Raw genomic sequence first — 13,671 nt, 5'->3', positions numbered from 1 at the left:
TAGGAAGGCACAGACCTGCCTCTTGGAATCAGGCAGCCACCTTCGCTGTCTTCCTTTTGGAGCCTGCTGAAGTCATTCGTATTTAGACAAGCCTCCCAGGTGTCTAGAAAGCTTGTATGAGTTTTAATTTGTTTAGTCTATTTTACTTTGGCTTTAATTTTCTGTTTGTCTTAAATTATGGTGTAATTTTTTTAGGGATAATTTTATTGTTTTATCTTTCTGTAAACCACTTTGGAGTTTTTTCTACAATCAAACAGTAAAATTTATGAATAAATGAATAAATACAGAGGCAGGCAGATAGACAAATACCACATGCATACATATATATAACCCCAACATGCTAAATCAGATGCTAGCTGAATTAGGGCATTATAAAATTTCCGAGTCAGACTCTTCCAGAATACCTGGAATGTATTGTAATGGCTGTAGCATGCATCTGAAAGGCTTGGCCATTCTGAATCTAAGGGAGCACTTGATTGTGTTATACTGCTGAAGCAAAGAGGTAGCAGGGGTCAGCAAACTTTTTCAGCAGGGGGCCGGTTCACTGTCCCTCAGACCTTGTGGGGTGCTGGCCTATATTTTTTTTTTGGGGGGGTGAACGAATTCCTATGCCCCACAAATAACCCAGAGATGCATTTTAAATAAAAGGACACATGTAAAAACACACTGATTGTGATTTAGAAGGCGATGGGGCCACATCCGGCCCCTGGGCCTCAGTTTGCCTACCCATGAGGAAGATGGACCTGCTTGAATGGGAGACCACTGGGAGACCCAGGAAAGCCTCTTTAACCTCTCTGAAAAAGCAGAGTGTAACAAACACTAATTAAAAACACTATTACTCTAGCCCAGGTATCTGCCCATCAGCACTTGCAACATCAACTAAGCCTAGAGGCATGATGGAGATGCTACAACTCTCTCTCTCTCTATGTGAATTACTATATTTTAATATTTTGCTTGAAGCTGCCCAGAGTGGCTGGGAAAACCCATCCAGATGGGCAGGGAATGAATGAATGAATGAATAAATAAATAAATAAATAAATAAATAAAGTGGTGCCTCTAGTTATGAACTTAATTTGTTCTGGAGGTCCGTTCTTAACCTGAAACTGTTCTTAACTAGAGGCATGCTTTCGCTAATGGGACCTCTTGCTGCCGCTGGCACACCATTTCCGTTCTCATCTGGGGCAAAGTTCTCAACTCGAGGTAACTCTTCCAGGTTAGTGGAGTTTGTAACCTGAAGCGTTTGTAACTTGTGGTACCAGTGTATATAAAACCCCTGACCAACTCTCCCATTTGCCCAGGTCCCACCCTGGCGGAAGCTAAGGACACAGAAGACCCCCGTCCCAGTCAGTTTGAACTGACTGAGTAGCTATTTACACCGAATCCAAAGCCCTGCCAAGGCCACAGACTCTCTTTCCAAAATTTGGAAACAGTCAAACAGTACTTTGCTGCTCACTCAGAATTTTACTCACAGAAGCTGAATAGAAGTCACAGAGGGAGGTGGTGAAGAAGCGGAGCTTTAGCCCAGGAGACTGTTTATTAAGCAACATCCAATGGAATGGAAGAGCAGTCAAGAGCATGTACACGCAGCTGGGGTGTGTAATCTTTGCAAAATGTTCCAAGAGATTCCATGGTTCACGCTGGGAATGACGAAATGGCTTCCTCCATGTGGGAAGCAACATATCAGAGTCAAGAGAAATCACTGCCTGAGGGCATCAGCCTGATTCTAAGTAATTGGCAGTGGTATAAAGCCATTTGTATGTTTCCCAAACTGATTGACTAGAAATGTGCACCTGATACAAATAAGCAGGAAAGCTGACTCAAAATTATTTTGACTGAAATATGTTAATCACAACATCATCAGAACGTTGTGGTCCCCAAGAAAAGAAAGAATCAAGAGTGGGTAAACTTCCAGAGACATCAAGTTTCACTGTCCCAGAAAATCTGCATAGCAGATTTTCAAGAACAGAACTCTTCAGCAGGCAGGTCTCAGAAGCATTCTGTGCAATTCAAAAACTCTGCCATATACAAAGCAGGGAAAGGAAGCAAAGCAAGAGCAGACAAGAGCAGGATGTGACAGTGATTAAACTCAGACATATTCACTTCCATCACAATTTTGGCTTGCAGAGCTGGAAACATTTTCTCACTGGTAATTGTAGACTTAAACAGCAATGCTTGCTACCTAGATTCCTGTTGTTGTTTTACATCACTATCTGAAATATGCAGTGGTATCAAAATAGGTTCTGTTTCAAGTAATCTTCCTTCCAGATTGCATTGCTCAGGGCTCAATAAAATAATTCCATTTATCATCAAATAACCACAAATACATATCATTGTTGTACTACACAACTGTGGCAGATAAGAGATAGCCTACAAAGTTCTCCCCATCATGCTCATTAAGGGAAGCAAGGGAAGTGGCCAATGAAATTGAAACCTCAACGGATCATATTAGCGGTCCCTAACGAGTGAGGCAGCAGTGATATTATATCAACATGCTCACGTTTGTGACAATTAACCTATGGAGTTCAGTACCGTCAAATGGGACGACATGCACTGGCTTTAAAAGAGAATGGTTTATTATTCATTTATTTTAAGTATCTAACATTTTCACAGAGTGGTTTACATGAACATTTTCCCACAATAAGAACCAGCAACTATTTAAATAATAAAACAGAAAAGACAACTGTTTCCTTTGGAGAAGTTGCTGCAACTTCTTCTCGGCTTCCCTGAGAGCAAGATGCTTGAAGAGCCTCTGTGGTGGCAGGTGTGGGGTGGCTCCCAAGCTCTTATTTGCTTATTATGCTCAAAGGGATTAGATTAGCCTCCAGAGAGTGAGCAATGGTAACCAAATAGAAGGGATAATAAATAGCAAGATGGAAGATGAAAAAATATGTTTTAATAATTCCAGTGGCACCTTTAAAGATCAACTAAATATAAGCTTTTAAGGTATGAGCTTTCGTGTGTAAACAGAAGGGGAACCTCTGGCCCTGCAGATGCTGCTGAACTACAACTCCCATCATCCCTGGCCATTGCCCATGCTTGCCGGGGCTAATGGGAATTGTAGTTTAACAACAACTGGAGTGCCAGGCCATACAAACAGGAAAAGGGCATCAGGTGTCTGTCCTGCTTGTGAGCATTCAGAACATCTGTCAGACCACAGTTGTAAACAGATTGGTAGACTAGGGGCACCATAGATCTGATCTAGCAAGACAATTCATATATACAACAAACTAACCATTATTTGGAGCAAGAGACATTCAAACAGGAAAACCATTCCCTTATTTTAAGTTTTCCCACCTGTCCATAAGCTTTTTTTCTAATAGGTCCCTTAAGAACACTGTATAAGATTTAGATAGTGCTTTTTGCAATGCTCCCCATGGACATGCTAATGCTCTACTGGCAGGGGAACCAGAAGCAGAACCTCAGGAGCCAGAGGGAAATGAAGGACACCTATGGGAGAATATGGTCCTTCAAGTAAAGGTAAAGGGACCCCTGACCGTTTAGGTCCAGTCGGGGACGGCTCTGGGGTTGCAGCGCTCATCTCGCTTTACTGGCTGAGGTACAGATTCCGGGTCACGTGGCCAGCATGACTAAGCCGCTTCTGGTGAACCAGAGCAGAGCACGGAAACGCCGTTTACCTTCCTGCCAGAGTGGTAACCATTCATCTACTTGCACTGCATGCTTTCGAACTGCTAGGTTGGCAGGAGCAGGGTCCGAGCAATGGGATCTCGGGGATTCGAACCGCCAACCTTCTGATCGGCAAACCCTAGGCTCTGTGGTTTAACCCACAGCACCACCCGTGTCCCAGTCCTTCAAGTACCCAGGTCCAAATTAAAAGGGAGGACTCAATGGCACTATTGCCCGGGGGGGGGGTGGCACACTTGCTTTCTGCCCCTAGTGACCAAGCAATTAAGAATCAAGCTTGTTCTTTCTGCACAGGCCCATCCTGGATCTTGGTTAAGCTCTGGTGCAAGGCAGCATAGAGAACTGACTTCTGAAAATATACATATTTTATATGTGTCAAAAATCTGCATGGGTTTTTCTTTAGAAAAAACCCCCCTGCAAGAGCTGCCAAGAAAGGAATTGAAAATATGTGAGGCATTTCACTGAAAAACTAGATGGATAAGGCAGCACCAAAAATTTCAGCCCCCCCCCCCCAGCTCTGGGCAGCACTAAGCAAGATGAGCTCCAAAAAAATATTATATGGCACATATCAACACCTCCTTCCCTGCTTATCTGTTCCATTTGGACTCCATATGCCTTTTGTCTTCCTTTTAAAAATAAAATAAATAAAATCCACGTATTACTGTCAAAAACCAAGGTGTTAACCTGGGAAGCTCCCTCTTTCCTCTCTTCCAGCATGATGGTGAGGGCTCGTCCAGAAAACTCCAGAATGAGAAAACTAAGGAGTTATCCTTATGCTATAATCCTTACCCCACTTACCTGGGAGTAAGCCCAATAAGTTCAATAGGACTTACTTCTGAACAGATATGGCAAGGATTGCAGTCTTTAGTTTTCTAACTCTGGGGTTTTGTGGACAAGCCACCAGTCAGATGCAGCAGAACAGACTTCAGCAGAACTATAACCATGATTGCCAACTTGCCCCTGGGGCCGCGGGTGGCATGCAGCGTGCATGGCCCTGGGACTAACATTTGTGGGTGCCTGGCCCTTTCATGGGGCATTTTGTGTGTGCTCGGGCACCCAGGGAGTTGGGACCTATGACTATCACAACATTATCTTCTAAAAAGACCACCTTCAAGGCTGCCTCAAATGAATTCCTTAGAATTTTGGAGTTTATGAGGAGAGGCAGATATGCTTTGGGGAAACTCCATACAGTGGTACCTCAGGTTAAGTACTTAATTTGTCCCGGAGGTCTGTTCTTAACCTGAAATTGTTCTTAACCTGAAGCACCACTTTAGCTAATGGGGCCTCCCGCTGCTGCTGCGCCGCTGCTGCGTGATTTCTGTTCTCATCCTGAAGCAGAGTTCTTACTATTTCTGGGTTAGCGGAGTCTGTAACCTGAAGCGTATGTAACCTGAAGCATATGTAACCTGAAGCATATGTAACCCAAGGTACCACTGTATTCTGGGCTAAACCTCAGTGGAATTCAGGGAACCTGATGAACAGCACAGTCCTATGCAGAGGTCCCACAAAGCTCAGTGGATTTATTTCCTTGTAGAGTTTAGGACTGCAGCCTTAAAAGCCTTAAATAATTTCCTTCACCTCTAGCATTCCTTGGAATCCAGTTTTGGACATCTGCACCTGCCATTTCCCATGTTGCTTTCTGTGGGCTCTTAATGTTCAGCTACTGCAATGACCTAACTTTAACCAAAGGAAGTCCTTGTTTGAGTAGCTGTCTGAATTATTACATTGCAAAGTCTAGTTTTAATTCTTCTGGTAAAAGCAAAGTCAGATCCTCCTTGTTTCTGTGACCTCCAAGGTACTATCCTGGTATGCAGTCACATTAAATCAAGTAAAAGCCAACTTTCGTTAATATAAACAAACCACAAACAGTAACCAAGACTTGTTCTTGGCTGACCTCTCATGGTTTGCTTAGAGGACAACAAACATCAGGGATATTATGGCAAGGCAGACTATAGCCTGTTCCCCGGCAGCAGGGGAAGAGCAGAGCAAGAACTTTTCAGCAGAGGCACAAGCACATGGTTCACTTGCATCAATTCAGTTTCCTCTTAGCTATGGCTTCAAGTGATATATGAACTGGGTCAGTGTGTGAGGCAGGATGCTGGATAGGTCTTTGGGTCTGATCCATCAAGGCCCGTCTTATGTTCCTGTTTAGAAGAGTCAACTGACTGGTTTGGGACCAAGGGTCAATTTAAGCAAGAGGCTTCCCGACTATCTACTTTAACAGAGACCTTTCCAGCCTAACTGGTTTGCTAATGGACACTCATACATCTGCCATGGAACTTGCATGTATTGCAGGATGTCTGCCTTGCCAAGAGGCCGTGTGAACTGCCAGGGGGCCTATCCATGCACTGCAACTGCCCAAAGCAGCAGATTGGTAGGAATGGGAAGCTATCTTCCAAGGAAGCTTTTTGCTGGTGATAGGACTTCCCTGTGTTTTGATCATGGGCTACTTCTGGACTTTGTCTCTCATTGTATCTGTGTTTTGCCATGGGACTGTGACCAGACCTTCCATTTTGGATAGCTGCTGTAAGTGGATGTGGGGCTGCTAGGTTTGGTTTCATCTGAAGCAGGAGAGCAACCAATTGCACTGAAATCCTAAGGACACTTATTGGGGAATACTGAACACAGTGGAATGCTACTTCCAAATAATTATTCATAGGTTTTAGCTGTCAAGTTACTTGTCTGACTCGATATTCCTTTAGGAAAAGCTTACCAAGCCCCCAATGACTTACAGACATGTACTTCAGCCTTTCAGGGAAGGGAGGGTTGTTGTTGTTTTTTTTTTTTTTTACAATGCTCTCAACTATGGATTGAAATCTAGGACCACTGGGGAACTATAACCCCTGCCTCCTTGGAAGAACATATTATTATTAATTATTATAATGCAGGGCGTTGTTTAAGATTGGCCCAAGACCTGAAGATGTTGAGAACTTCATAGGGTGGTGTGTCCATTTGCACACATGCAAATGGAGTATCTTCAATAAATCTCCAAACATCATCCTCATTCCCACAGTTTGTAGGTAAAGAACATCTACCATGGTGCACATGCAAATGTAAGTGCACAAATCATTAAAAAATGTGGATTCCCTGACCACGCTTGCTACCTAGGCCTCATGCAACTTAAAAATGTATTATCATTTTCCTGCAGTCAACAAGTGCCTGGCATTTACTTTAACACATTTTATACATAAGCACATCTATATAATGAGGCTGTCACCTGATTAAACAGTTGTTCAGAAAAAGTATGATTGTTTTATCCAGTTTTTAAGTGATGCACACATGTCACAGCAGGCATCACCTTAGAAGCAGCATTATCTGCTAAGTGTGAGAGAATCCTCCTTGCTGCCAGTAGATTTTGGAAATGCTTGTTTCTTTGAAAGCACCACAACCAACCTGCTCCCCAGTGACTTGCAGGCATCTCACACGCTCACAATCCACTTAAATTAAGCCACTGTGAAGCCATAGCTCAGCAACAGAGCCTTGAAAGCAGAAGGTCCTGGGTTCAATCCCAGGCATCTCAGGGTAGGGCTGGGAGACTCGTGCCTGAAATCCTGGAGAGCTGCTGTCAGTCAGTGAATATTGTCCGAGAATACTGAGCTAGATGGACCAATGGTCGACCCACTGATTTTACTGAGAGGAAAGTATGAGCTACAATTGTCCTCAAAATAAGCCACACTGAGCTCAGTGGAGCTTCCTTCTGAGTTGATATGCACAAAATTGTGTTGTAGAGCCACATTCATACACACACTTCCCTGGGAGTAAGTTCACTAAAAATGGTGAGAATTACTTATCAGTAAACAACATATTTATTCCTTAGAAGGACTTGTGTCCTGCCTTTCTGGTCCAAACTTTGAACTGCTAGAAATGGCTAACAAAATATATTTTAAAATGCAACTCTAAAATACAAAAGCTGTGTACAATTAGGCTGCAAATATTTTCCACACTAATTAAGTAGACTCTGAAGCACTTAACTCTGATTGTGGTGTACCTGTAATTATTTGTGTATATTGTAACAAGTACAGCCTGCAACAAAAAGGTGTAACAACTAGTGTTTTCCAGTTCCTTGTTTGAGTCAGACATCCGCTATATATAATAATAATAATAATACAGTAGTGCCCCGCAAGACGAATGCCTCGCAAGACAAAAAACTCGCTAGACGAAAGGTTTTTTCGTCCGCGATTTGCCTCGCAAGACGAATTCCCCTATGGGCTTGCTTCGCAAGACGAAAGCCCATAGGGAAATCTCCGGGGACCTCTTTTAAATGCTAGCGGTGGGGAGCAAAGCCTTTCCCCCCCCTCCGGCCTTCAGAAGAGGTCCAGGAAGGCTGGCGGGGACCAAAAGGCTTTGCTCCCCAGGGCCAGCATTTTAAAAGCAGTCCGGGATAGCAGGGAAGCGCTTCCTGCTATCCCGGACGGCTTTTGAAGGCAGGAGAGATCCGCGAAGCCTGGGCGCGCTGCGCGCAGGCTTCGGCATGCCAGCAAGTCTCCGCCAGCAGCGGCAGAGCTGCCGCTGCTGGCAGAGAGATCCGCGAAGCCTGGGCGCGCTGCGCACAGGCTTCGGGATGCCGGCAAGTCTCCGCCAGCAGCGGCAGAGCTGCCGCTGCTGGCAGAGAGATCCGCGAAGCCTGGGCGCGCTGCGCACAGGCTTCGGGATGCCGGCAAGTCTCCGCCAGCAGCGGCAGAGCTGCCGCTGCTGGCAGAGAGATCCGCGAAGCCTGGGCGCGCTGCGCACAGGCTTCGGGATGCCGGCAGGTCTCCGCCAGCAGCGGCAGAGCTGCCGCTGCTGGCAGAGAGATCCGCGAAGCCTGGGCGCGCTGCGCACAGGCTTCGGGATGCCGGCAGGTCTCCGCCAGCAGCGGCAGAGCTGCCGCTGCTGGCAGAGAGATCCGCGAAGCCTGGGCGCGCTGCGCACAGGCTTCGGGATGCCGGCAAGTCTCCGCCAGCAGCGGCAGAGCTGCCGCTGCTGGCAGAGAGATCCGCGAAGCCTGGGCGCGCTGCGCACAGGCTTCGGGATGCCGGCAAGTCTCCGCCAGCAGCGGCAGAGCTGCCGCTGCTGGCAGAGAGATCCGCGAAGCCTGGGCGCGCTGCGCACAGGCTTCGGGATGCCGGCAAGTCTCCGCCAGCAGCGGCAGAGCTGCCGCTGCTGGCAGAGAGATCCGCGAAGCCTGGGCGCGCTGCGCACAGGCTTCGGGATGCCGGCAAGTCTCCGCCAGCAGCGGCAGAGCTGCCGCTGCTGGCAGAGAGATCCGCGAAGCCTGGGCGCGCTGCGCACAGGCTTCGGGATGCCGGCAAGTCTCCGCCAGCAGCGGCAGAGCTGCCGCTGCTGGCAGAGAGATCCGCGAAGCCTGGGCGCGCTGCGCACAGGCTTCGGGATGCCGGCAGGTCTCCGCCAGCAGCGGCAGAGCTGCCGCTGCTGGCAGAGAGATCCGCGAAGCCTGGGCGCGCTGCGCACAGGCTTCGGGATGCCGGCAGGTCTCCGCCAGCAGCGGCAGAGCTGCCGCTGCTGGCAGAGAGATCCGCGAAGCCTGGGCGCGCTGCGCACAGGCTTCGGGATGCCGGCAAGTCTCCGCCAGCAGCGGCAGAGCTGCCGCTGCTGGCAGAGAGATCCGCGAAGCCTGGGCGCGCTGCGCACAGGCTTCGGGATGCCGGCAAGTCTCCGCCAGCAGCGGCAGAGCTGCCGCTGCTGGCAGAGAGATCCGCGAAGCCTGGGCGCGCTGCGCACAGGCTTCGGGATGCCGGCAGGTCTCCGCCAGCAGCGGCAGAGCTGCTGCTGCTGGCAGAGAGATCCGCGAAGCCTGGGCGCGCTGCGCACAGGCTTCGGGATGCCGGCAAGTCTCCGCCAGCAGCGGCAGAGCTGCCGCTGCTGGCAGAGAGATCCGCGAAGCCTGGGCGCGCTGCGCACAGGCTTCGGGATGCCGGCAGGTCTCCGCCAGCAGCGGCAGAGCTGCCGCTGCTGGCAAAGAGATCCGCGAAGCCTGGGCGCGCTGCGCACAGGCTTCGGGATGCCGGCAAGTCTCCGCCAGCAGCGGCAGAGCTGCCGCTGCTGGCAGAGAGATCCGCGAAGCCTGGGCGCGCTGCGCACAGGCTTCGGGATGCCGGCAAGTCTCCGCCAGCAGCGGCAGAGCAGCCGCTGCTGGCAGAGAGATCCGCTGGGAAGGAATCCCTTGGACCCCCGCCGGACTTCAAAAGAGCTTCGGGAAGTCCAGCGGGGGGCCAAGGGATTCCCTCCCAGCCGCCCGCATTTAAAAGCATTCCGGGCAAAGCAGCGAAGTGCGCTGCTTTCCCCGGAGTGCTTTTAAACGTGGGCGGCTGGGAAGGAATCCCTTGGACCCCCGCCGGACTTCAAAAGAGCTTCGGGAAGTCCAGCGGGGGGCCAAGGGATTCCCTCCCAGCCGCCCGCATTTAAAAGCGCTCGGGGGAACACCTGCCCCCGCCGCTCCACTTCGGAAAGCTGTTCCGAAGTGGGGCGGGCAGGCGGGGACACCCGCCCCCGCCGCCCCACTTCGGAAAGCTGTTCCGAAGTGGGGCGGGGGGCGGGGACACCTGGCCCCGCCGCCCCACTTCGGAAAGGTGTTCCGAAGTGGGGCGGGGGGGGCGGGGACACCTGGCCCCGCCGCCCCACTTCGGAAAGCTGTTCCGAAGTGGGGCGGGCAGGCGGGGACACACGCCCCCGCCGCCCCACTTCGGAAAGCTGTTCCGAAGTGGGGCGGGGGGCGGGGACACCTGGCCCCGCCGCCCCACTTCGGAAAGCTGTTCCGAAGTGGGGAGGGGGGGCGGGGACACCCGGCCCCGCCGCCCCACTTCGGAAAGCTGTTCCGAAGTGGGGCGGGGGGCGGGGACACCTGGCCCCGCCGCCCCACTTCGGAAAGCTGTTCCGAAGTGGGGCGGGCAGGCGGGGACACCCGCCCCCGCCGCCCCACTTCGGAAAGCTGTTCCGAAGTGGGGCGGGGGGCGGGGACACCTGGCCCCGCCGCCCCACTTCGGAAAGCTGTTCCGAAGTGGGGCGGGCAGGCGGGGACACCCGCCCCCGCCGCCCCACTTCGGAAAGCTGTTCCGAAGTGGGGCGGGGGGCGGGGACACCTGGCCCCGCCGCCCCACTTCGGAAAGCTGTTCCGAAGTGGGGAGGGGGGGCGGGAACACCTGGCCCCGCCGCCCCACTTCGGAAAACTGTTCCGAAGTGGGGCGGGGGGGGGGCGGGACACCTGCCCCATCCGCCCCACTTCGGAAAGCTGTTCCGAAGTGGGGCGGGGGGCGGGAACACCTTCTGAAGGCGGGCAGGGGGCGAAAGTCTTTGTCCCCCCTGCCTGCCTTCCCAGGGGCTTTTAAATCGCCCCGGACAGCGGAGAAGTCCTCCGCTGTCCGGAGCGATTTTAAAATGCCGCTCGCCTGTCCCCCCCCCCCCCAGCCTTCAGAAGAGGTCCGGGGACAGACTGTCCCCGGACCTGGTCTGAAGGTGGTTTCCCTAGGAACGCATTAATTGATTTTCAATGCATTCCTATGGGAAACCGTGCATCGCAAGACGAAAAAACCGCAAGACGAAGAGAATTGCGGAACGAATTAATTTCGTCTTGCGAGGCACCACTGTAATAATAATAATAATAATAATAATAATAAATTATTTATACCCCACCCATCTGGCTGAGTTTCCCCAGCCACTCTGGGCGGCTTCCAATCAAGTGTTAAAAACAATACAGAATTAAATATTAAAAATAAAAAACAAAAAATATATTTAAAAAACTGTTCTCAGTTCCATTCCTCTCCTCGCCTAATTTTCTATTTCCCCCTTCAACTGTCAATCAACATTCCACACCCATTGCGTATGCTCAGTCCTCACTGGCCTGTTTTGGGAATTCATCCCCTATTCCTCAGTATTTCCCCCATTATTATCAGTAGTAGTAGTAGAAGTAGTAGTAGTAGTAGTAGTAGTAGTAGTATTTCTGCAAATCTTGGCCTTTCACCCAAGCCTGCCAATAACGGCATCGCATGTGTGTTTGGCCAAATAAGGACTCACAGCCTGAATGCAAAAAAGATAGGGAATTACTCTAATACATATTCTAATGTATAATACAGGCCAACACACACAAGTATACAAGCACTCGGTTCAGCACCTGAGATCCTCCTGCCAGCTGAGTTTCCATGGGTGGATGCAAGGAACAAGGCCTTTATGGCACTGACGCTCTGGATTGTCCTCACTAGAGCAACTCACATGTCTCAACCACATGGACAGCTGATATAATACTGATACACACACACACATATATATACATACACACACACACTATGCAAAGCCTACGCATGGCTAGCCTTGGGAGAATTTGAAAGGCTGCTGCTCAATCGTACACACCTAGCAGTAAGTCCTACTGAACTCAAGGAGATTTACATCTGAGTACACACGTATAATGTATAAAAATAAGAAATTATCCAAGCAGTGAATAGAAAGCATATTATGAAGCATAATAAGAACAATTAAAAAACATTTTAAGCAATCCTTTATTATACTCCAGCCTGAATTTGGGTGCTTTTAACTGAAGTATTATCTGCTGAGGCTATCTTATTTTAATAATTTGTGAACTGAACATTGCTCATTGTTTACATGGTTCGATTATATGCTGTGTTTTAAGTGTGCTCTAATTCACCTTGCAAGTGGCTTTCAACCCTGAAAACGGCTAGAAATCCATTAATTAATTAGAATCTTTTTTCCCCTTTAACAAACTAGCACCACCCCCGTACATGGTACTAAATCACCTACACGCACATTGTATTTCATACACAGGGTGACTGACATCAATCATCATGCAAGTCAAGAGCATTGGGCATCAGTTCTGGGAGGGTGTGGAGGGGAAGAGGGAAGGGGCAAGCTGGTGGGCAGTAATTAATAATGTAGTAATTATGATTAACAGCAAGAGAAACTAACGATTAATGTCATAGGCAGTGGTTTGATTCGATTCCTGTTAATAACCACAGCAGACCAGAGCTATGTTGGCTCATAAGGGGAAACCCTCCCGCAGCCACAGCTGGGCAGCAGCCAAGGCCGGAAGGCAGGCGCAGGAGACGGGATGCTGCGGCTTCCTGCAAGGCGTCGAGGGGCCAAGCGCTGCCCTGGAGGCCCCCGGCCCCAGGCAGAGGCTGCCCCTGCGGGGAGACAGGCGCCACGAACAGATCGGAGGTGCGGGGGTTGGAGCCGGGTTCAAATCCCGCCCGCTGACCTACCTCGCAGGGCTGTTCTGAGAGACACGCAGAGGAAGAGCGGTGTACACGTGTCAACGTCACGCAAGCCTGCCGCCGTCACGTGTGAACGGCCGCCCCGCTCTTCTCCACGCGCTCGCCCAGCCGCCCCGTCCCAGGCGGCCCGTCAGCCGGCCAGGCCCGACGGAGGCGGCCGGGGAGGGAGCCGGTGGGGGGTCCTCCAGGGAGGGGGCGTGGTCTGGCGGAATGGGCGGGGCACTCACCTGCCTTGGCTCGCTCGCGCTCTGCCCCTCCCCCAACTGGTCCGGCTGAGGTGAAGGAGGCGCCGCCGCCGTCGCCGCCGCCGGAGCCAGGAATCGCGAGCTGGTGCGCCTGCGCGCACAAACAGCCGCCGCTAATACGTCACAGCGTCACCAGCCGGGGAGACTCGCCGGCGCCGGTCGCTCCGCCCACCAGGGGCGCTCTCGAGCTCCGTCTTTTCGCGAGGCAGCCAATCGGCGGCAGCTTTTCCAGAAGTGCCGCGAGCGTCCAATGAGAACGGCGCTAAGGTTGAGGGAGAACTGACGGAGAAGGCGCGCAGCGCGTCGAATAGTGTTCCTAAGCCAACCCCCCCTCCGGAGGACACGTCCTTCTCCCGCCGCGACGCAAACAGGTGGGCGGGGCGGAGAGAGGCAGCGCGAGGTTTGCGCAGGCGTGGCAGCACGCGCCTTCTCAGGCCCGGCTGTGGTTGGAGCGCGACTCCGCTCGGCCCTGGGGGGGGGGTCAGGGATGGGGGGAGCTGTAGAGGCGGAGGGGACCCTGAGGGTCATCTAGTCCAACCCCCTCACGACCCCGAGATGAAGAG

The 13,671-nt window shown here is 51.1% G+C and overlaps 1 protein-coding gene across 4 annotated transcripts in view; it reads right to left on the bottom strand.

Annotated features, from left to right (window-relative positions):
• GPAT4 (glycerol-3-phosphate acyltransferase 4) overlaps positions 1 to 13,281 on the bottom strand; it is a 31,322-nt gene extending 18,041 nt beyond the window's left edge. The window contains exon 1 of one of the 4 annotated variants that reach the window (XM_083514313.1): positions 13,091 to 13,281. The gene's annotated coding sequence lies outside the window, so the exon portion shown is untranslated. The other 3 variants (XM_083514316.1, XM_083514314.1, XM_083514315.1) reach the window with 3 other exon arrangements.
• Positions 13,282 to 13,671: the final 390 nt, after the last annotated feature.

The sequence above is a fragment of the Podarcis liolepis genome (assembly GCF_965112155.1).
Source record: "Podarcis liolepis genome assembly, chromosome: 7".
NCBI classification, from domain to species: Eukaryota; Metazoa; Chordata; class Lepidosauria; order Squamata; family Lacertidae; genus Podarcis; species Podarcis liolepis.
This window is presented reverse-complemented; position numbering and strand designations above follow the sequence as displayed.